Source organism: Brienomyrus brachyistius, unplaced genomic scaffold (assembly GCF_023856365.1).
Source record: "Brienomyrus brachyistius isolate T26 unplaced genomic scaffold, BBRACH_0.4 scaffold38, whole genome shotgun sequence".
Lineage (NCBI taxonomy): Eukaryota > Metazoa > Chordata > Actinopteri > Osteoglossiformes > Mormyridae > Brienomyrus > Brienomyrus brachyistius.
Window position 1 is genome coordinate 310,154 of NW_026042313.1, and position 10,344 is coordinate 320,497.

At 43.5% G+C, this 10,344-nt stretch overlaps 1 long non-coding RNA gene across 2 annotated transcripts; it reads left to right on the plus strand.

Moving 5' to 3' along the window:
• Positions 1 to 64: 64 nt before the first annotated feature.
• On the plus strand, positions 65 to 5,755 carry LOC125722354 (uncharacterized). 2 transcript variants are annotated; one of them, XR_007386318.1, is made up of 2 exons: positions 65 to 365; positions 3,191 to 5,755. It is a non-coding gene; the product is annotated as an uncharacterized LOC125722354 (long non-coding RNA). The 2 variants fall into 2 exon arrangements; XR_007386317.1 differs by having other exon boundaries at positions 65 to 254.
• The last annotated feature ends 4,589 nt before the right edge of the window (positions 5,756 to 10,344 follow it).

Sequence of the window (10,344 nt, forward strand, 5' to 3'; positions counted from 1 at the left end):
CGTTGAAACTGGCTAATGAGTTGTATTACGCTACGTGCGTATTACGTCATAACTCTTGCGTAGAGTCAATTTTTCCGGGGAATGTCGAAGACGTACTATGTAGTTCAGATGTAGAAAGTTCTACTTTTCTTTTAAATGTTAAAGAAAGTTTCATAAAAACAAATTGTATAGCGAATGTTCAGTACAATAGGAAGCGTTATTTTGTTCAAGCAAATGGAGCCGAGGCATAATATTTAAAGGAATGTTATTCAAAGGTAATAAGCTTCCACCACACTGCAGCTTAAATACACGCGTAATGAGGCAAAATACCGCTTTCTTAAATTAATTACATGATACGTGAATGTCCTGCTTTGTCTTCCAATAAGGTAAGCTCGGTGGCTATAAACACTCATACATTTAGCTGATACAAATTAATTTTGTACTTTGGAAAAAAAAGTAGCTGATTTTGGCTTGTTGAGGCTTCCACATATGACAAACCACAAGATGGCACTGCCTGAGCATGCTTTTAGAAATGTACTGGAGTGCCACTAGCAGGCAAGCAAGTTACTTTGCAACTTCTAGAGCACAGCAATGGTGTTTGACATTCTGTTAGCTATATACGCAGGGATGGATATAACTGGTAAGCAAGTACGCATTCACCTTCAAAAGCGATATGTGCAGCAATCGGTTGTTGTAACAGTGTGAATTCGTACGTACTTTATGTGCATTTGCGGCGATATGACAAGAAATTACCGTGCATTTTAACCTCTATTTTCCTTACTTCTTTATATTACGTTTTCTCTGCTTTATTTCAGTCAGTCTAACATATTGCGCCACAGCCTTCAACCCGAATTTTCATAGCAGACTTCAGTTAGGAGTACGCCTTAGTAATGATTAACCTGGGACTCACCAGGGAGGCGTGGGGGGATACTATTGTAAATTGCTTAGTTTTAACTATAACAGCCTTAATAATCCTATCAAACACAGTGAAATACTGCAATACCTTTATCGCTGAAGGTCTCGTATGATGCTCTTTCAAGAAACTCATTTTAAACCATCAGACGACAGGTGTGGATGGACAGATTACATCTATCATTCTACAATCTTTCTGCTGTAGAGCAAGGGATGTAACAATATTGTTGCATACATCTATTCCCTTTGTTCTTTGCATATCTGATGTGGATTCCCGATCCAAATGGGAGATCTGTCATAATTACTAGTTTATTGTTCATTACGCCTGTACTATTGGTTAACGCATGTGCTCCTAATTGTGATGATATTTTCTTTAAGCGTCTGTTCTCACTGGTACCTGATACCTCTAAATATCACCTTATCTTGGGGAGTGATTTAAATTGTCGCTTTAATCCGAAATTGGATCATCCATCCCCCAAGTTAGCTCTGCCTTCAAAATCTGTCGAAACGATCAATTCTTTTACCAACAAATTTAATGTGTCAGGTGTTTTCACAATTTTTTAATCCCACTCGAAAAGAGTATAGTTTTTTTCTCTGAGATTCATCACACGTTTACCCAAATTGACTATTTCTTAGTTGATAAGACTTCTTGCTCAATATCTGAGTAGCTATGATAAAATAGCTTTCTCAGATCATGTTCCAGTCTCCTCGAAAATTTTGTTAGAACATGGTGTCCTTGACGGTTCAACACTCAGTTGCTTTCCTTGTTGATTTTATTTCACAACAAATTGCCAATTTTCTTTCTTTAAATATATCTCCAGATGTATTTGTTTCCATATCGCTGGAAACCTTGCAGACTGATACCAGTGGGCAGATTATCTGATATGTAAGCAATGATAGAGAGCTGTGGAAGGAGAAGATGGCATATTTAACACAGCGTGAAGCAGATCTTGACAATTGATATGTTTCTCCCCATCTGATGATGTTTATAAGGAGCATCTAACGATACAAGCAGAGTTTGAATTTCTAGTGTCTCAACATACTGCTGAACTACTGATGCAAACAAGGTCTCATTATTACGAGCAAATCCTCTAGAAATGAATAATGCATTCAAGTTTTTCTCCTCTCACTTGTTGTCTAGAGTTCAATAGTTTCTTTAGGGATTTAGCCATTCCTTCATAGGAATGTGTGGCTGTGAATGATTTAGATGTCACTATCACTCTCACTGTAACTGAACTGACCACCATGGCGGCTGCTTCGCAAAGTGGTTAATGTCCCAGACCCGATGGCTTTCCTTCAGAGTTCTATAAAAAGTTATGGCCCCAGTTGTCCTCTCTCCTATTGGACATGTTCAACAACCTGAACCTCTTGCCCAAGCTAATATTTCTCATGCTAAAAAAGGGGAAAGATCCTCATTCTTACACCTCCTTTCACCTAAAGGCTTATTGAATACGGACTAAGATCCTGTCCAAAGCACTGGCCCTTCAGGCTTGTTTGACCAGATTGAGGTCCTTGTCAGAATTTTGTTGGTGGTTCCAGTGTCCTCATGTGAAGCTGAGAGGAGCTTCAGTGCATTGCGCAGACTAAAGACGTGGCTAAGGGCTACTATGGGCCAAGACAGACTTCACAGTCTGTTAGTCTGCAATATGCAGAAAGACGAGCTGGACAACTTTAACATAAACAACATATGCCAAGAGTTTGTGGGGCCCAGTTATACCAGGAAAAACACATTTGGTACTTTTGTTTAGTGTCTATTCATTAATGTAAGTTTGCTTTAAATTGCAGATGTTTTTTTTTTTTGCATAGAACAGTTACTGTAAATCGATAATTTAATTGTTGATTTTGATACAAAACATTACTTATTTTATATCTTTCACAATAATAGTCATGTTTAAATTTTATTGTATGTTGATGGCTTGACCGTAAACAACATAACAAAAAATGTAATAAATAGTTTTGAAGAAAAATCTGCTTTGTCATTGAACCTGAGAAAAACTTTGAAAATAAACATAATGACACAGTCTCCATGCTACAATAATAATGACAGAAATAAAGTTTTTCACTGTGGGGACAAATCTTCATAAGTACAATTAGACTGTATTATTTGTGTCCCCTTCAAAAATTGCTTATGAGAAATTTTATATCTATTGTCCCCCCCCTACTGTTAAATAAAATTTATGCCCATGATTATAATAATTATAGCAACTGTATTTTGTGTATGGTTGAAGATCTGTCTGGTCTTTATTCATTTAATTATCACTGTAAATAGCTGGTTAGCTATCTATCATTTACTCCTCAGAAAGCAAATTCAGACAGCGGTTGCCTGGATCAACACCCAGTACTGGGATGCCTGGAACCTGTGTGACGAGGTGATCGACTGGGGAGTCGGTGTGGAGGAGTGCTCACGAGCGACACCCCCACTGTCCAGGTTGGGGGGGATAAGGAGGGATTGGGAAGGGCTACTTGGGAAAATGTGGAGGTATCAGAAAGGGGCCTCCAATGGTGAGATGGAGGGGGCGGAGGCTGGTATGAATGTAATGCATATGGTAAATGGAGGTGAGGAGAATGGATGTGAGGTAGGAGTGAATGTGGAGGAGGTTAAGGGAGAAGGAGAGAAAAGTAGAGGGAATGCTTTGGGATCTATTGTGTCACAAGGAGGCAGATCATGGCTGGAAACCATTCAGGAAGAAGGATGTGAGGAAGAAGAAGAAACTGAGGTGGCGTTTCAGGAGGCACAAGACGCTGAAGTTGCCCAGTTGGACAGATGGTGTCCATGTGGCTGGTGTAAGGTGGGGTAGGAGGCTTCTGAACCATGTGTTAGGCCTAGTGCACTTATGGATTGTGCTTGTTTGTTGTAATGAAATAAGCTTATAAACTAAACATAATATATTTTAAAGGTACGTGTTTATATCAGTATCTACATGTAAAGGGAGCAGACACAGGAAAAAGGTATTGAAGACCCTTGATATGATATTGCTGTTTTTGTTTTAGATTCCAAAGTTAACCCTTTATTTAATTTATCCCTTTTCCCCAAGTAGAATAATGCATGTACTTGTAATCTGTATTATTTTGCTTTGGAGTCGGAAGTTCCAAAATCACCAGGCAAGTTATTCGATTGTATGTGTTTTAACTACTAGAAAGATGTAAATGAGAAGCCTTAAGATTTATTTAAAATTAATTTATTGTTTTTTTGTAAATTAAAAACAGGAACCCTCATGGACCAAGACTTGAGGGCATTTGTACAATCCACCTGTACAACTTTAACTGGTTCTGCAGCCTTTTTCTCCCCACAGCCTCTGCTTGTTCCCTTCTTCTCTTTCTGTCTTCCCTCCAGGAGAGCTCCTCAGGCATCTCCAGCCTGTAATTCCTGGGAAATGCCACCTGCCACCCATCCTTGGAAGCGTCGCCCAGTCTCAGGATCTCATACATCACCATTCATCAGTCACAGCGCTTGCAGACATCTGGATAAAAGGAAAAGCCCATTTTTTTTAAAACTTACACGTTAAATTTTCCTCTAATTACCATTTTATTCTTTTAAATTTCATTATGTTTATTTACATTTAGTATGGATTAAGGCACAGTCAGCCTGGATTAAGGCATCCCCAGCCTGGCATCAGACTCTCCGGACAATGCCAGCCCAGAGGGGGCTGACCTGGAGGACATTCCCCCGGAGGACATGGAGTGGGAGCCTCCAGGTCTTGACCTGAGTCCCACTCCGTGGTGTCAGCCCCGTGGCCAAAGTTTCCCCAGCCGAGGAGGCTATCGCCGCGACAACGGCAGGGTCAACGGAAATCCAGTCGTGGGCTGAGGTCCAGGAGGAAAAAACGAGGTTATGCTACCCAGACCTGCCTCCTGATCCAAGCTTGGTCCAAGATGGTCTTTCAGGTTATCCCATTCAATGATTCCCAAAAGGAACCACCTCCGGTCTCCTCATGGCGCTGGTACTGGCCTGTGTTTTTGTTTTGCAGGGTCCCTGGTTTGGTCCAGTTCCTGTCCTGCCTGCCCCTCGACACCCTCCGACTCTGCCAACCCCTCGCCGTCTACCGATGCTGTTCTTCCCTCGGCTGCCGCAGACGAGTAGAGCTTCTACAGACCCAGACAGGATTCCAAAGGCCCCCCTGGCCGTGACCCTTCTGCGGCACCCCGGAGCCCATCAGAGGCCCTGAACTGTTCACTTTACCTCCCATGCTACCTAGTGTCTTGCCCCTCCTAATACCTCAGTCTTTGGTCTGTAGTCTTGCTTCCCCGTGGCTCTCCCTGGTTTCACCTCTTAGCCTGATTTCACTGTTCCAGCCCCCACTCCAGTCACTCTTGCTTCCCGCTTTAGGTTCCCCTCTCCTGGCCATATTATTGTTGCACTGGTTCCATTGCTTGCCTGTCTTGTCTGGTTGTGTCCTGCCTTGTCTGTCCCTGTGCCATCTTTGGTCCTTTTGATGCCCAATCCCTCCCTTTTGTCTCCTTCTACTGTGTCCTTTGTTCCCACTTACCCACTGACACCCACTGTCTGTCTTTTGGTCCATAGTCAGCATCCCTGTTGGATTACCTGGCCTGTCATGAGTTGTGTCCTGGGGGTTAGTCTCCCCTGTTGTCCTTGGTTTTGCCCTGGTCTGTGTGTCCCCTTAATGATGCCCTTGTACCCGGAGGGCACAGGATTGGGAGGGGGGCGTTTACTGTCATGTCTTGCCCATTTAGTCAACCTTCCTCCCCTTCTGTCAGTCACTATCAGCTTCCTTGTGTTTTCCCATTCCTTAGTCTGGTAAAGTGCCCAGTCTTATCTTCTCCAGTTGTGTCCTTGTCTGTTTGCGTCTCTGTGCCCAAACCTGCCTGTCAATAAAACTCCCCACGAAGGGGATTCTGCCCTACAGCTTGCATTTGGGTCCTACTTCCCACCGGTGACGTGACAGAGGAATACATGCTTAGTGCCAGGCAGAAATCTTTGATTTTGCATCCATATGGTGACTTGGTGAAGTTAGCTGATAGTTCTCTTGATTCCAAAGACATATGATTCTTGTCTGTGCATTATGCATATCCAAAGTTAAGAGCTTCAGATTAATAGGTGCGAAAAACGCATTTTGCGTTTGTCGAGTTCGAAGGGTTAACTCACTGAATATTTATGTTACGCCAAACATGACTCATTGTCGTTTTGGACAGTAAGCACTTTATGTAATTCATCCATTGCTCCTTTTCCTTATGGTATACAGCCGCTTTATACATGTGGAGACTCACACACATTTTTCACATTCCAGTACTTTCACACATTTTACTGTCATTGTACATCTCTTCTGATGTCACATTTATTTATTTGTTTATTTATTTATAACCTGGTAACTGCACACTGCACAAATACAAATAAATGATGAATTACCAAAACCTTAAATACTGTACAGAAGGATAAACTCAATTATTGCTGAAAAAGTCTACACAGATATAAAAATATAATATTCCCATCAAAATCACACATGCACAGCCAAAAGTGTAGGCAGTAACTATATACTGCTTTGCCAAACAGGTACAGGTATCAGACACACAGAACATCAACTTGTTTAGTATACTCTTTGTTTATTAGAAAACTGGATACATCATCCAGCAGAAGGAAAAATAGGCCGACCATTTAAGACAGAGAATACATTCAGCAAACTGAATGTGACCTTCACTGCCAGACATGCAGCCTGTTAAAAGGTGCAGTGTTATACTGTACATAATATTTTAATTAAGGATATTCAAAGTTAATATAGTGTACTTTAGTGAACCTTTGTTACCTTCCTCGCACAAATATGTGAATTCTTCCCATACTGAATGAAATAACCCTTTATGCCCTCACCGATGTGAATTGGTACAAATTTCCACAGCTTTCTCACCATAGCCAGCCATTTTCTCCATAATCATAATCAATTCCAACTCCTGCTATTATTTCTTTCACTGCAGACAGAATGACGTGGCCTTTCATCCACTTCAGTCTCATTCATTCTGCAATATGGGTGCTTGTGGTTATTAAGCAAGCAAATGATCCATCTTCTTCTGCAGTATCAGCACTTAAAGGAGAAAGTCAGTCTGTGAGAATAGCTGACTGCAGTGACTGTCCTTCCGTGCAATCAATGTGTGCAGGGAGTAAGACCAGAGTACAGACGCACAAAGCTTATATTTCTTGCTTTTACCAAAAACAAGCTGAAAAATAAATATGTCCAGCTCTTGCCTGAGAACCGCTGCGATGTTTCTATTTCAAATACAAGCTCGAAGCCATCCATCCATCCTATCTAACCGGGGGTCCGGCGTCGGCTGTCAGAGGGCTGAAACGGCAGACGCTGTCGGTAATCCAGGTCGGCTGATCGTAGATGGCAGTAAGCGCGCCAGGCATGACTTGGAGCCAAGGAGGCGAAGCAGAGATCAGTACACAGGAAGACAGGAACACAAGGAGGGGAAAAACGCTTGCACGCTGCATAAACCATGAAGATCTCGCGTCTGGCCAGAAATAAGAGACTGAGAAGGGGAAGGTTGACCACAGATGGGAGGGGCGGGGTTCCAAAGCGGAACCACACCTCCTCAGGCACTTCCATCTCCTGCCAACATTCCTCTGTCCTTTATTTCCCTTCACACTGCACTCCTATCATGCTCCACAACCACAAACCTCTGAAATCTCCTACACTCTCTGCACTCGACTGACTCCTTACCAGCTTCTCTCCTGCTGCTGCCTGCACTCCTCCATGTTCTGTCGGCACCCAAACCACCTGCTTTGCTCGCCCCATCATTTCTCCCAGATCCAGCGTGGGCTGATTAAAAGCCACTGCTAAGGGGGGCTCCTCCTCTGGTGTGTTGTACCATTCTCCCACTACTCCCATCCTCCGTATCTGAATGGCTACTCCCTCAGGGCCTAATATTATCCAGTCTGCCGTCATGCGCATCCCGTCTTTCTCTCGGCAAGGCAGCGGATCTATCAGCCGATCCCACTCATCCCTCACTCCAGGATCACTGAAATCTCCCATCGCAACTAACAACTGTATTTATCCTATTTCCAATTTAGCACATTGCTATATTGTTCCTGTATAAATGGTCTCCACTGTTCTAGGATTTCCCAAACCTTTCCAATAACTTCTTCTAATCCGTATAAGCTATACTATCCCTGCTGGACAACAACCTTTGTTGCAGAAGGGTGAACTGTCCACTGAGTACCTCTACTCCCCCTTCGTACATTTTATGTCTATCTGCAGCTGACACAAAGCATCTCTGCCTAACAAATTCACTGGGATATGCTCTGATGTTAGTTTAGACATATTTACATTTTTGGCCCCTATCTGAACATCTACTAAACAAGATTCTGGAACATGCAGGTTGGACAGGTGTGTCCAGGCTGATCACAGCTCCAGCACACCAGCTGAATCAGCCTGTTCCCCAGTCTCTCCGTGTTCTAGGATCATCAAATTTGTGAGTAAATGGGTGCCCTCTGAGGAAACCCCCATCCATTGTATATACTCACTCTGTTCTAATTAGGGACCAGAGGCCAATTAGAGGCCTTGTTTTTTTGGCGGTGACTAACTCAATTTCTTCGTCAGCTCCCTCTCATGCTCTTCAGCAGAGTCCTCCTCCTCTCTGTACAAGTCAATAGCGTGGATCAGCTGCTCCTCAGGAATAGTAATAAGCCCCACCACTTGCCTTAGCCTGCTTCTCACTGGCTTTGGGAGCGTGTCCTGCAGTGCCCTCCGGTACAGACCTCTAAACAGCGAATCCTGCAGGTCCTGCTCTGCCTCAGTGCTCCACCGCTTTTCTTGGGCTTGCAGATAGGCAGCTGGGCTCTCCCCCTCCTTTACGGGCTCCACCTTCATTTCAGCCACACTCAGTCACGGAGTCCCTGTCACCACTGCCAGCATTCTCTCCATTCCGTCTACCCCCAGGACACAAGCCTGAACCGCTTTTATGTCCCCCATCACCAAGAGCCGTCCCATAGTTTCCTCCTCAAATACTTTCATCCATTTTCCAGCTCCGTCTGCCAGGACTGTTCTGCCCATGACACATACTGTGTCTGTGCTCCTTTCACCACCAGGGGGAGCATCAGAGTGTCCCTATCGGGAGTCTCACAGCACCTCCTTCTTCCCACTGTTCTATGATCTGCATTATCCTCCTCTACTCCTTCCTCACTATCCGTTTCTATCTCCTTCTCCTGAAACTGACTCCATCCTCTACATGGAGGGTTAGGACTGTCCATCAGATGCATCAGCCCTTCTGCAGCCCTACCACTTGCTCCGCACCCCACCTTTATATCCCCCCCTTTTTTCTTAAACCCACATGCCTGGCCTTCTATTATTATATCACTCCCTCGCAGTCCTTCCTTCACGGTCTGCCGCCGCAGGTCGCTCACTTCCCTGTACCCATATAAACAACTTTCTTCATCCTTCTGTTTCTTCCCCTCTGAACTTTATCTTGCCCTCTATTACTGGAAAGTGGCCCTTAAATATCAGAGGTGGCCCTTCTACTAACAGATACAGTCCGTGATACTGAGGAAGTCGTAACTCCTCCTGCTCTGTTTCACCTTTGACTCCTGCCTGATTCTCACTCATCACTCTCTCATCACTTTCTGCTCTTTTCTCCAGGCCTCTCCCTTTGCCATAACCTCAGAACCTCCAGTTGCTCACTCCTTTTCTTGTTACACCTTTCTGTGTTCTTATTAGCCTTATGATACTTTATCAGAGTCTCCATCTCCTCACACACTGCCACATCCAGAAATATAGCAGAAATATAAAGTACAGATATTTTATGGGTTCCACTGAAATAAAGGTAGCTGATTATAAGAAAGATCTCAGTGTGTATGTTGATGCTTCCATGTCCCACTCTCGCCAGTGTGGGGAAGCAATAAAAAAGTTAAATAGAATGTTGGGTTACATCTCTAGCTGTGTGGAGTTTAAGTCAAAGGAAGTGATGCTATGATTATATAATTCCTTGGTAAGACCCCACCTAGAATATTGTGTGTAGGTTTGGTCACCATACCTTAAGAAGGACATTGCTGCCTTGGAAAAGGTGCAACGTAGGGCTACGAGAATGATACCTGGTTTTAGAGGAATGTCTTATGAGGACAGATTAGTTGAGCTGAATCTGTTCAGCCTCGAGGAAAGGAGACTAAGTGGGGGCATGATCCAGGTATATAAGATTCTAACAGGTCTGGATGGCGAGTGACATGACATACTAGAACTCGTGGCCACAAGTGGAATTTAGCGGGAGAACATTTTAAAACGAATTTGAGGAAGCACTTCTTTACACAGCTTGTAGTTAGAGTATGGAATAGTCTTCCTACTAGTGTAGCGCAAGCTAAAACCCTGGGTTCCTTTAAATCAGAGCTAGATAAGATTTTACCAACTCTAAGCTGTTAGGTAAGTTTTCCCCAAAAGTGCTTGATGGGCCGGATGGCTTCCTCTCGTTTGTAAATTTCTTATGTTCTTAAGGTTACTTTTCCTATAGAACAAGTCT